The sequence below is a fragment of the Protopterus annectens genome, chromosome 7.part0, assembly GCF_019279795.1.
Source record: "Protopterus annectens isolate FY-2018-M chromosome 7.part0, PAN1.0, whole genome shotgun sequence".
Lineage (NCBI taxonomy): Eukaryota > Metazoa > Chordata > Ceratodontiformes > Protopteridae > Protopterus > Protopterus annectens.
In genome coordinates this window covers 1,408,940,424-1,408,955,191 of record NC_056739.1, presented here as the reverse complement: position 1 = coordinate 1,408,955,191, position 14,768 = coordinate 1,408,940,424, and positions in this window count along the sequence as shown.

The window sequence follows — 14,768 nt, the reverse complement described above, 5'->3', positions numbered from 1 at the left end:
CAGGAAATGTATGAGGTCTTCACAGTGACATGTCAATATTGGCCCTGTGTTTGTGCCTCCAGCCACAACCCTGTCAACCTTTGTACATATGCCATGCAGTAGGGGGTTCATATGTTCTATACACCATATTCATTGACAGCATAGCTGATAACAAGCCAGTGAGATATCAGACTGCTACACATGTTATGTATAGTAGGGGATATATTTGAGGACATAGCCTGGGCATTCTGTGGTTGTGTGTACAGTACTGAGGTATGTGTAAGTCTGGTAACTGTCAACAGTGTGTGTATAGTGCATATGTACCTTGGCCTGTGCACAGACTGTGGTAGATGTCACTGTTCTTGGTCCTGTTCTATCTGATGTTACATGCTGCTCCACTGTATGTCACCCTATCAGCTTACATGTTTGTAGGTGCGAATGCACACATGTCCCAAACTACAGACAACCATTGGAACACACTGTGTAGTGGCCCAGTATATGTAGAGTTGTTGTGTGAGTGGCTCATATAAGGATAGTGTACATTAGATAGTCCATATACTGTAATAGTCCGCTAGCTTACCATATGTGTCTGTGGCTGTGTTCACGTTGGTTGTGGTTATGCACTTTCACACAGGTGTCTGTTACTCTGTGATACGACATGCCTGTAGAGTCTGCTATCTATGCATGTACATGTGTATTCCCACATAGGAGATGTAGCCCAGTGTTGAGTCAGTCTGCCAGTAGCCTGCACTGTGCTTTGTTACATGCCTAACAGCTTACTGTACCTATCCAGTGAGATGTCATGTCCAGATACTTGCCAGATGTACTGTTGCCTGGCCACCATAACAGTCATGTATGTCAGACAACGCAGTAGGATGCTGTTCAGATGTATGTTAGTAACTAGTGGATAGTATGTGGCCATGGCACTTTTGTACCAATGGTTATTAAGTGTCAGGACAGACAGGGGTGTATGAATGCATAACCTATGGGGGCAAATGTATAACAGTACATACGTGTCATACCCATCTACATGGCTGTTAACATCCACATTGACAGGCCTGGTTCACATGTCTTGCATAAAGGGGTGCTGTGTATATCCCTGCACTGACCCGAGTGTGTCAGACTGTCCACATATATTGGCCACATCGCAGCTGTAGTCCACAGGGGCATTACTGTGCTAGTAGTGGTACTGTACTATGATGACCTTAGGATGTCTGTAAGTAGCCAATGGCACACATGTGAACAGCAAGTGTGGCCTCCCACACACACTATTTATGTGAAGACAATCCTGATTACAGTAGCAATAGTCTACAAATATAGCTGCACTACATATATTACATCCCCTGGCAGTGAGAGGTTGCGACTATTGGGGCTGAAGTAGGGCTCTACTCCATGTGCAGGACATATGGTGAACATATATGTATATATAAGTATACATATATCCATATAGATATGTACACATATATATATCATGCGTACTGTATGACAACAGTTATACACATATGTGCCTGTGTTCCAGCCTCTGTTCTACACCTACATGCCAAGCTTTGTGTGGGTATCAGAGGTGAGCTGACTTAAGGTATCTGGATGTACAGTACCATACACTTCACCTATATTTGCATTACGTACATTAAGTGGGTTGATGCAAGCCTATGCCTCCTGCAATACAGAGTGTTCTGTTTGTCAGTGGGCTTGTGATGGTGTTGGTTATGGCTTGTTATGTAACAGTTACATCCCATTTGGTCAACTGATGTCTTTACCACCTAATGAATCTGTACAGAATGTACATGGGCTGCTGAACTGTACACCTACATTACTTATTGTTCATTGTTTGGTATCCTGCAGCCCAGTCTGTCTTTACTATTGTCACATCTGCAGGGCTTGGTATGAACAGCAACAGTTGTGGTCCTTTCCGGAATACTGTATTAGTATACCTGTTTCGCATTTGCATTACCCTGTTTATATGGATGTCACTTTCTGAACAGCTATATGACATGGCATCTAGAACTGTTATCGTACACAAATAAAGTTGTTCCATTTATACAAACCTGTGTGTGGTGTTTTTTCCTATAACCTCTCTGTAGGTATATGTTGCAGGCGACAATTGTCATTTGTATAGGTGACCCATACAGTGTCCAGGTGTTCAGGCGTTAACTGTAGGCATAGTGGCTGTTCCATATCGTGTGCACCTTCTACATATGTATCTTAATGTACATATCTCTGAGTGTGTATATGTAGTCACGTATCATTTATATCTACAAAAAAAAAAAAAAATATATATATATATATATATATATATATATATATATATATATATATATATATATATATATATATATATAACTATATTGTATCTGCATATATGTGTCTGTGTATATTTATCCTGGGGCTGATGATGGCTTCCACATTTTACATTTCTTATGGGAGTCAGACTGTACTGCATGATATGTTAGCATTTCCAGCCTGACATTGTATGTATATATATATATATATATATATATATATATATATATATATATATATATATAGCTACATATATAGAGATATCTGATGATATGAGTGTAGATGTAGGCATCTGCATGTATATATATTCATATATGTATATATATATATATATATATATATATATATATATATATATATATATATATATATATATGTCTACATATATCGATATGTTGCATGTGTTTACATATTACATTATTTACAAATACACATACATATACCTAATTAACTACATTTCCTATACTGTTGAATGACTGTGCTGGATGATATGTTTGTAATAACATAAGCTTTATTTATATCTGCCATGGCTTAGTGGTAAATTGTATTGGCTGTGATTTGCAGGGTCCTGAGTTTGAGCCTTGCTGAAGCCATTTATTTTGTTGCTGGGCAGAACAAGGGCCATTGTATACAGAGTAATTAAGGCACTTTTAAGCAGTTGTGAGTGGGTTTGAGCGGGTTTGCGTGATGGTAAGTACTGCTAACCTCTGGTTACAGTTTCTTACACTCAGTTAGCTTCTTCTTTGCTTAATCTGTGTGGGCAATGCTTACCCCCATGCATATGCACTTAGACACGCTTACTACCGCTTATTTGTGCTTATACCTGCTGACTAGTGCCTTATTCATTATGACACTGACACTTCACATGTGCATTTCATGCAGTACTGCAGTTCACATTTAAATGTTATTATGTAGGTTATACGGCAATACGTTGTTAAAATATGTTCATATACTGATTTCACATGAAAAATGATATGTGCTGCAGTGGGACTACAACTGGGAATGCCTGTTTGTTAGACGGATGTTCTAACCACTACATTATCACTGCACTGCTTCATTTGCATATATATTCCTTGTTATCCTCTTCAGCCTTTTCAGCTGCTTTAACCATAGCTAAGCAATGGGCAAACCACCGCACCTATGGTTAGCTGTACTCGGGGTTTTCAAAACAATAAATGAAAGGGTTTCTGCATTTTATTTCAATGTACTGTTGCTGTTGAACACATGGGGACTGTTGGTAGGGATATGCGGACATCTATGAGCAGTCTCACTCATTTATTTATGCATTCTTCTGTTCTACTTTGCAGGGGCCTGTTTATTCTGAGAGCTCTGCTCTCAGACACGCCCCCTGCACTCACCACGCTCCGTGTAGCATTAGGGGTTCCGGCAGTGCGCCTTCATTAATATGCATGGCACGCTGCCATCCTCCTCTTAAACTGCTGCTTCCATGCAGGACTAGATTAGTCCTGCAAGGAGGATTTGTAAACCTGGAGGCCTGTATGTACAGTGTTAGAAATTACTGATGATGTAGAGATGTCTGTAGCAGTAAATGCAAAATGCACTGGGGATTCTATTCTGCTGCAAATCTGTGACTTTTCATTTATACCATCTCCACTGCACCCCAATGGGAGCAATCAATTGGAAACAAGTACAGTCGTACAAGGGAAATCTTCCATGCTTATCAGAATGCTACATGTCTTTGATTTACATAAATTTCAGTCATTTCTGTCTTACACTGATACCCATATATGAATTAAAACTGTGATTATTATACAACTGACCAACAAGGATCTCTAAAATATTAATTGAATCTATATCTGAAATGCACAGTCTCATGATCAAAAGATTGTAAACAGAGATATCTCTTTGAAATGTTTGCTTTTTTCAGGTTTCAAGCCTCCCGAACTTCCCAAGGTGGGCGATATGGCTCCCATATCCTCCTGCAAATTAGAATACCATTCTTCAGGTCACTATCTCTTGCAGAAAGGCATATATACACATATATATATATATATATATATATATATATATATATATATATATATATATATACACACACACACACACACATATATATATATATATATATATATATATATATATATATATATATATATATATATATATATACACATATATATTTTTTAATAAAAATGTAAGTACTTGCATGTCTCTTCCACACTTGTCACCCTCTAGCAACAATCTATAAAGTTCTACTTTTAAAATCAAACAAGAAAAATGTCGCACCAGTAGTCAAAATAACACTTATTTTTTTCTCTTCCAAGCATTCTTTGTTTTAAAAAATAACACTCAGTCACAGTGGTTGTTAAATGCTATTATATAATGTTGTACAAAGTTTCATTATCAGGGATTGTAACAATGGATTGTGCAATGCAACTGTGCTCAGTAATTGTTAGGTGGTATAATGCAAGGTCTTGCAGTAGAATGCAAACTGATTGCTAAAGGGAATTGGTAAAGTTCTACTATGTGTCTGTGCAATGATTAAAAGGTACACTATGATGAGGTAAATCATTATTATATTGCAACATTAGGTCTTTCCCACACAAAAAATAAATATATAAATATCATCATTCTTTTAACTATCCTTTTCATTTCATTTCCAACTGTCCATCAATGTCCGATACATACCTCTCATCTCCAATAATTCAGGCATCGTGCTGTGATTTCCTTCAGATTTAGCCTTGCACTTCCTAGATTTACTGATGTTTCTCGTACAGTCAGATCTTTTATGAGTACACACTTTATTTGATAACTAAACTAAGCCTACACAAATGCTACCTGTTACAACTAACTATATAGAGTTTTCTATATAAAGACCTGCTGTTGTGAACAAAATACAAACTAAGGCTCTTGATGACCTTCTGCTATGATTTTAATGCTTGGGATGAGAAGTATGGCCCTGTATTTGAACTTAACTTCTCTGTTTCAAGTATGTATGCAAGTAACTTTTAATTCTTAGATCCTACTGTGTCTCACAAACATATTTTGATGCATCAGTGACTAAACTTAGATACATTGTTGTTGCATTTCCTTTAATGTAGTTTTTTGTCTATACTTTCTTAATCAACAAACAGAATCTTTACAGTTAATTTTATCATACATAGTATATCAGAATGTTAGCTTTCACAAAGCAGTGCCAATTGTAAGAATTTGCATTTCAAGACCCAGCTGTAAAGCTTTTAATGTCATTGTTAGACAAGCAGTATAAATAATTTATGTTCTTACAGTAAGTCAGTTAGTAAAAATAAATGCTTTTGTAATGGAAGCATTTCTATAAATAATAAATACATGCATTGTGCAAAAGCCTTTTGCTGCAGTAACTTTATCTGTACTGCATTTCTAAATAAACACATTTTTATATCAGACTGGCTAGAGTGCCTTTTAGTACTGCCTTTTTAGAAATCTTTTCATATTCTCTTTTCAGATTCAATAATTGAGACAACAACCACAGCAAAAACCACCAGTGAAACTGAAACAGGTGCATACATACATTATAATAAATATAGACATTACAGTGCTCATTTTTTTTTTTAACATGATCAAGAAGTCACAAATTAGGATTGCGTAATGCCATGTTTTAGCACAACGCCACCTAAGTAATTTTGTATCAGAATATGTAATCAGAAGTCAATTACAGATGCTTTATTGATGGCAAGGGTCCCAGGTGTTTTCTCTTGTTTATTTTACTTGACACAGCATGTGAATAACTCCTTGCCCTTTTAACTAAACACATTTAAGCTGATATTTTGAGAAACACATTAGAATGTAGTATTATTGTTAATACATTGGAAAATGGGTTGGATTGTTTTTCTGCATTACATTTACATCGTAGTACAAATTCACACAGTGCAAGGTCACACTGTGTAAGGAAAGTAATTCTCTGTTTAAATCCTTTATGACCTCACATGTGAATATGAGACACAGCCTGTCTACATTAGCAACATTCAGAAAAGCTCAGGTTTGTCAGCAAATGTCACAGTAACTTAATAAATGTGGTAAACCCACTGAACTTTGTGACATTGATGAAAATATTGTATGGCATCTCACATAAAAACTAGTTGTGCATTTTTCCTGTCATTAGATTTCCATGCTAAGTAGTAAAGTTTCTGCATCATATGCATGCCTAATACTGTGTGAAATAACCAATAACTCATCTGCCATTGCACACAATCATTGTTAATAATATGGTACCAATCAATGGGCAGTACTACATTTCTTTTCACCTGTTTCTTTTTTGTCTTGTTTATGAAGAAAAGGTGCATAGTGAGAAGCTTTCATCACATTTTTTCCTCTACAGTAGGATTTTTCTGGACATATTTATTGCCCATTTTATGCTATTCCTTGAACAGTGAATTAAGAACCAAAAATGTTATATGAAAGACTACTGCTGCCATCTAGTGGAATAATTGTTATCAGTCATTTGTAGACAAACAGGATTGGTAAGATAAGCTAGATCCTCAATTATTATCATTCTGCATCAAAGCATTTTGAAAAGCAAAATAATAATTACATCTGCAGAGGAGAGAACATTGTAAACTCAGGTGGTGTAGCGTGAATCTGAAGGTTTGGATCTAATTGACAGCATTGAAATATTAATACAAAGAAAAACAAAAAGCAGCACCTTGTCATTTGAATAGTTAAAGGTATACATTGCAATTCAAGTTAACATAAAATTATCAAGCAATACAATGCCTTGTACCTAAAACTGTATAACAGCCATTTGGGCATCAATCTACATGTGTGCAATGTTTTATTTAGGTGGGTTTTACGACAGCTGCTTTTAGTAATATACTTTTTCAATTGTTATACATTTCCTCATCTGCCTATTATATTACATTTTTGTAGTTTTGAAGTGTTCCTGTTTCAAAATCTTAAAATATATCCCTAGCATTTCTAACATTATAACTTCAAACTTTTTTTTTTATTCTGACACTTTGTAATTGGATAACATTTTGGTAAGTGATGTACTTAGATAAACCCACACCAACATTTATATCAGTTTATCTGGCTGACTGAATTATATATAATGGATGTTGTTATCCAGTTCATGAGGGAACATTTTGGCAGTTGGCTGCTATTTGCTAGTGGCTTGACTGTTCTGACTGATATGTAATGAAAACTCCCTTCCTGCTCCCTAACTCTTAAACTCCTTTCTCGCCCCCAAATCCGAAAATCCCCCTGCTGTTCCCTAACCCTAAAATCCTTTTCCCACTCACTAAACACTCCCCTTTCCAATCACTGCCCTAATCTACACTACCACCCCCTCCCACTGCCTCTCTATGGCTGCTGCATGTATCTTACTTAAATGTAAATAACGTGTCCCAGTAAGAAGCAGTAGCTGTTTGCCTGAACTCATACATGGGTTTGTGTGAGAGATGCAGGCTGCATGAGCTACAATATACTCACATCTCTGGTTTCAAGAGAGAGGCCTTTGAGTGCTTGGGATTCAAGAACTTGTAACAGAGCGCTTCTCTATTATGGTATTGCCACAGCTGTTATGCATTGTTTTGCAGTGAATCATGGTTTTCTTTGGAGAAGCTGTATTTGGTTGAAATTGTTTGTACAATTATAATAATTTAGTTTTTAAAACCACCTTAAATCTGTCAGTTGATCTCCTTCAACTGAGTCATCTTTTTCTTCTTTTCCTTTCCTTTCTTTTCTTTTGACTCCTCACCTTTTGTTGCTCATATCTACCTGAGTCCCCATTAGCCCATATCCAGCTAGGAGGGTAAAGAGTACAGCAAAATTCTGCCATAAACCTAGGCGCTCATAAGTCCTTCTTCTCCTGAGACAGAATGACTTTAATGGCCTTTTGAGTGGAGAGAATGCCTGGATGTATGCATCACTGACACAGCCAAGGGAGAGGCTTGTTTTAGACAAGAGAAGAGGAAGCCCTAACTGAGTGGAACAAACATGACTCTGAGAGCATTACTGCTCATGATGCTAGCTCACTTGTGCTCTCCCAGCTACCAAGTGACTGGTAGTTTGCTCACAGCTGAAGAAACACTAACCTAGTCTCCACCAGAGAGTGGTCTCACTGCAACTAGAATCCAACACCCTCCACCTGAAATGCGTGAGCTGACACTAATGGTTAAGGTGTTTATTACACAAAAAAGGTACAGGGCTTGATTCTCATCTTTGGGAAGTTGACTAGGCATAAAATGGCCTAGAAGGGCAGCTAGCCTAGTACTTACCTATGAACAAGCCACTCATCTCCATCCCTGCTTACCTTTTACAGCACCCAAGCCAGTAATCAAACTCAAGTCATCCGGGTGCAATCAGTGCTCCATTCCTCTGCACCACAGATCCTTAGCAGAATCTTTTTAACACATCTAGGTTGACAATTTAACTTTCTTGACTAAGCAAGCATTAGAAAATAAATGAAGGAAAGGCAGCTCTGGGACATAGAGGGAAGAAGTCTTAACTGTGATCCATATGGCACAGGTCATTAGTCAATCTCTTTTTTTAACACCTTTTTTGAATTTTGACTTGTGACATAGGCACATTTATATTTGTACAAAAGTATTCAATCTTGGGTAATGAAGAATTGGCCATGAGTTTGAAGAAACAGCAGTTTTACTGGTTGTAATATGTCAATGAGGGTGTATTGTAGTTATTGTGAAGACTACAGGCCATGGTGGAAATGAGGAACTGTGACCATACTGTAGTAGGGATTCACACCATCAGATTATCTGGAGCTTTGTTTGCAGTGATATCACTGCAAGCTGAGTTCATGAAACTGAGGATAAGACATAAATGAAATCTGAAAAGCCCAAGGATAACAGCTCTCTTTGGCCCCCCACTGACAATGTAGCTATGGCTAGCCACTGGGTAAATAACTAAGTGAGAAGTATAAGAAAGGAAGGTGCTTGATAGCCTAGTGTAAAGGAGAAAAATGAAAACAAATAAGCGAACCATTTCTCTTAGATGCTCCTGGACTATTTCCTGCATACTGATCCTCTGCGCTTGTTTGTGGCTGATAGTATTTGATGGAAGATGTTCATCTGGATCCTTTTGTTTGGGACTCCCCTAAAGTTGCAAAGGAAAAAAAAAGGAAACTTTTGTTAAGCTTGAAATTCATACTTTATTAATATTCCTTCAGCATTTCAGCATATCTCTGTTCTACAAGTGTTAACACAATAGATGTGGAAATGAAATATCAAAAGTACTGAAACCAGTCATTTTCCACCCCATTTTGAGTTGTTTTGAGTAAAATGGCCATTGACATTTAGTCGCGGTTGATAGGATTTTATAAAACTTTCCTTATGGCTCCATCAGTCTGTTTTTTGCCCCTAGTGCTGTTTTTGTAAAGTTGTAAAATCCTATTTTTTGTTGATACCAGAATTCTTCTCACTTAGATTCTGCATTAATTTAGAAGTTTGTTTTCATAGTTTTATTCTGGAGCTCAGCTGAAGTAATTGAATTTCAAATATTGTGACTCTGGATGGGTTTGTCAGATGGGACTTTAGTTAATTTTACAAGCACAGCACTGCTGTTTTGGTGCTCATCAGCTGCTACTCTGAGTATATTTCACAGGTTATTTACTTTTCCAGACCTCAAGATTCAGTTTTTGAGTATTATTATCTTCATGCTCAGAAAGTAATTTTAGTGGACATGCATGACATATCTTGATTTAATTGTGCAGTCCTTGTGGAATGAAGTTTATTTACTTGGGTGACTTTCTTTTTGTCCTCCACTCATTTGAGTTACCTAAGGTTTCATCTCTGCTGTCTCTCATGTTGCAAAGGCACTGGTGAATTAAATAGTATTTTCCTGGCCTGAGTGGGCAAATTTTGACTACAATTAATTCTGGCTACAATAGAGTCAAACTACACTGGAACAAAAGTGGTTATTGCCTCATTGTATTACCTGTAAAGTCATGGTGAGACCATTGAATTTTAAATTGTACATATTTTGCCCTAACTACATCTTTAGGTTTGTTATTAAATGACATGTCCATAAACAATAAACAAGAACGTTTTGCACAAATGCGCAGCGTTGTATCTTTTATAATCACAGTATATAACACAAAATAGTTGAATGATTATTAGGGGCCTATTTGGTGGTTGCTATTCCACCTGGGTTCTTACCTATACAAAGTCCTAGATAGGGCATCCAACATCAGTGTAGGAAGGAAGAAGCAAATCGTTATCTTCATATGAGTTAGACCATGATGACAGTGGAATAACCATCTGAATATGTATTTGTGGTGGAGTTACTGCAGATGTTTTCAGGCTCCCTTCCACCTTGTAATGTCATGACTTCTCAAAAAGAGTTCACAGATTTCCTGACTGATTCATTGCTTGAGTACTCAGGATGGACTTTCTTATGAAACTTCAGTACCTGAACTGCACATAATTCACGTAAAATCACAGTGGAATTTATCACAATTATAGAGAATTTCACTTTTGCTCTACTTCTTTCTGTGTTCTGTCATGAGGAATTCAAGAGACCTAATTTTTGTCATCCCCCTGGGAATAATGGCAGAGCCTTGTTTTATGATCAATTTATGGTCTACTTCTATTTTAAGCTTCCACCTACCTCCTTACCACTAATGAACTGGTCTATATACGGATTTCATAAATGAGACTGGTAACGTGTTAATCACTACACTGGATGGATTTCTCAAGGAGAATATTTCTAAAATCTAGACCACCTAGTTGCTTGCTATATAGCAGGACAGTCCCTGTGGCTATAGATAATGTCACACAATGAAGCCTGTCATGAACAGGGAATGCTGGTTTAATGAAGCATTTCAGGATGACAAGATGCAGGTTGGAGCACATATACCTGCTAGAAGACATATGTAACGTGAATAACAGCTCTGCCAAGTACTTGTCAATGATATCATTTAAAGGCAATATTCTCCTGCTATGAGATCTCAGCCACACTACGATGTTCATTTAGGTTCCTCCAAATATTAAACAGGTTCTGCATCTCAGCCTATTCACTTATTATGTGACCTTTATCATATAACAGCTGTGAGAAGTTTGGATGGCTCTTATGTGTAACCAGTGTCCTCCATCAGTCATCAATAACTGCTTTTCCTCTATTGAAGCTCATTGTGTGCTACACGATTCCGGAAGATTATTGCTGTTTTTCCTGAGTTTCCTGGAGTTTTTCTGTACATCCTTTGGATATGCTGGTTATGAAAATATCATGAATGCGATCCTGGCTGTGCAGTCAGCACCTCTTGACTCGACACAGACCAAACTTGCTTAGGTGCATCTTGATGAACCACAAGTAATGAGCACAGCACAGCTCAGTCAAAACAGGAACCACGAATCACTGCAGCAAGATTTCTTTAATTAAAAAACGATCGAACAGTATAAACACTTGGAACTGTTGAGCGCTTTCATCTAATACATAAGATTTCCTCAGAACATAAAACCAAATGTAACACAACATTTAAATAGCATAATTTCCCGCCCTTTTTGCCAATTAACTCATGTTAATTAAGCTTTTTAACCCTTCATTAAATATTTAGAATAAAACAGACAATCTCCTATAGTCTCAAAATTCAAGAATGCATATTACCAATTCTATATGCCTATATAAAATTATTTGAATAAATAAATAATACACTGTTCTATATGATGTATTATATAATATAGTATATTGCTAATATACCTTACACAAATAAAATAAAATATTTCCTTTGGCATGAATTTCATATATACCCCTATGGTGATGTGTAGATATGGTTATACTGGTGTGAGTATCAAATATACTTTATTTGTACTTTATTTCCTCAACAAGGGTTTAGTGGGTATAACTTCATTGAGACCTGGTGGTGTAGCTGCCTCCAACCGCAATTGCCACTTTATTTCTTTTTCCCCCACTATGGCCTTGATATTACCTCCTCTGAGGTTGCAACTAACTACCTCCAGTATTCCAAACTTAAAACTCATACAAAGCTCATTGTTTAATATGTGTCTCGATAATGCGTTGTTGACATCATTCTTTTTAATACAATACAAGTGGTCGTATATTCTATTTTTTAGAAATCTATCAGTCATTCCAACATAATAATTTTCACAGGTATCACAGATAGCCAGGTATACCACGTGTCTTGTTAGGCAATTCCCATTTTTAAAAAATATCTTGGTTCTATTTCTATCCTTAAGAATTATATTCTTGTCTTCATAAATATATTTACAATAATTGCAGCACCCACATTTGGTAGTACCCCTACTTCTACTTATGACTTCTTTGTTGGAACTTTGTCTTATATCTATAAGTCTTTGTAGACTGTTGCCTGCCCTATGGACGAACCTAGGTATTGAAGGAACCTTGTCTCTAACGCCTGCATCATTTGTTAATATGTGCCAATGTTTTGCTATTATCTGCTTCACCTGATATGCTTGGTCACCATATTTCACTATACATGCTCTGTTGTACCGGTCCCCTTCTACATTATTATATCTCTTTTGCATAGATATACCTTTGCCTATCAGGGGAAAATATTTTATGCCCCATTCCTGCATAACATATTGAGTTAAATCTTCCAACATCCTATCATGGTATCCCTTTTCTCGAACATAGCCTCCATAACCTTTATTTCCCTAATCATGTTGTTCCTTTCTGATGTCATCCTCACTGCCCTGATCATTTGACCTTTCACTATGTTGTACTTTACTTTATAAGAATGAGCACTGGAAAAATGTAAATATCCATTACTATAAGTCTCTTTCCGATATATCTTAGACTGGAATGTCTTACCATCATTGTATACATAGACATCTAAGTAATTTATTCCTTTATTGTCCCATTGGTATGTGAACTTTAAATAGGTGGTAGTACCATTAATATAATTCACAAATTCCTCTAAATCCTTGATGTTCCCTGTCCATAACAAAAATATATCGTCCAGGTATCTTACGTATTTTTTGATTTTGGTCATCCAATTGGTATTGAGAATATATGTTGTTTCCCAGTCTAGGAGGACCATGTTGTCATACATGGGGGCACAAGCCGCCCCCATCGCCACCCCTGAGATCTGCTTGTAAAATTCTCCTTCAAAAAAGATGAAATTGTAGTCTAGTACTATTTCCATGAAGGAAGTAAGAAGCCTAATTTCTTCTTCTTGTAACCCACTAAAGTTTTTCATACTCTGCATGAAACTTTCTATTCCTTCCTGCCTAGGGATACATGAAAATCATTCCCGAACATCAATAGTGACAAAGATAATATCAGGGGACCACAATTCCTGGGTGAATATTCCCAAAAATTCCCAGGAATCTTTCATGATGTGAGATATACTTGAATACATATGCTTCAACCTAGTGTCCACTACTTTCCCATATGGAAATGTTTTGCTAGCACTCCCTGAAATAATTGGTCTAAATGGGGGATCGATGGAATTTTTATGTACCTTCGGGATACCTCGAATAGTGGCCAGAATTGGGTACTCAACTTTCAAAAATTTATATAGTTCTTCATCAACTTGATTGTCTGACAAGAATTCTTCCAAAAAGGAATCTATTCTATTATGTGCAATATTCACTTGGTTTAGCGAGGATACTTCATATTGATTTGTATCATTAAGTATCTCAAATATCTTAGCACTATACTTTTCTTGATCATAGAGTACTATCCCCCCCCCCCCCTTGTCAGCCACCATGATCCTAACATTTGCAGAACAGATAGAATCTATAACTGTATTGATGTTATGGATCTCAGATTTATTTGTTTTCTGATACTTGGTTCTCTTGTATAACTTATAAATATCCGCCTGTATCACTTTTTCAAAGGTCTCTAGTGTTTTGACCATAGGTGGTGTGAAAGTACTCTTCTTTCTGAGATTGTTGTTCATGGGTATAACTTGTGACTTGTTTTGAAAAAATACCCCTAGGTTTAACTTTCTTAGGAATAACTTTATATCTACCAGGGTATCTACCAAGTCTAATGATTTATCAGGTATATATTTCATACCCTTCGCAAATATTTTTACCAAATGTTAGGATCATGGTGGCTGACAAGGGGGGGGGATAGTACTCTATGATCAAGAAAAGTATAGTATCATTAAGTATTGAGATACTTAATGATACAAATCAATATGAAGTATCCTCGCTAAACCAAGTGAATATTGCACATAATAGAATAGATTCCTTTTTGGAAGAATTCTTGTCAGACAATCAAGTTGATGAAGAACTATATAAATTTTTGAAAGTTGAGTACCCAATTCTGGCCACTATTCGAGGTATCCCGAAGGTACATAAAAATTCCATCGATCACCCATTTAGACCAATTATTTCAGGGAGTGCTAGCAAAACATTTCCATATGGGAAAGTAGTGGACACTAGGTTGAAGCATATGTATTCAAGTATATCTCACATCATGAAAGATTCCTGGGAATTTTTGGGAATATTCACCCAGGAATTGTGGTCCCCTGATATTATCTTTGTCACTATTGATGTTCGGGAACTATTTTCATGTATCCCTAGGCAGGAAGGAATAGAAAGTTTCATGCAGAGTATGAAAAA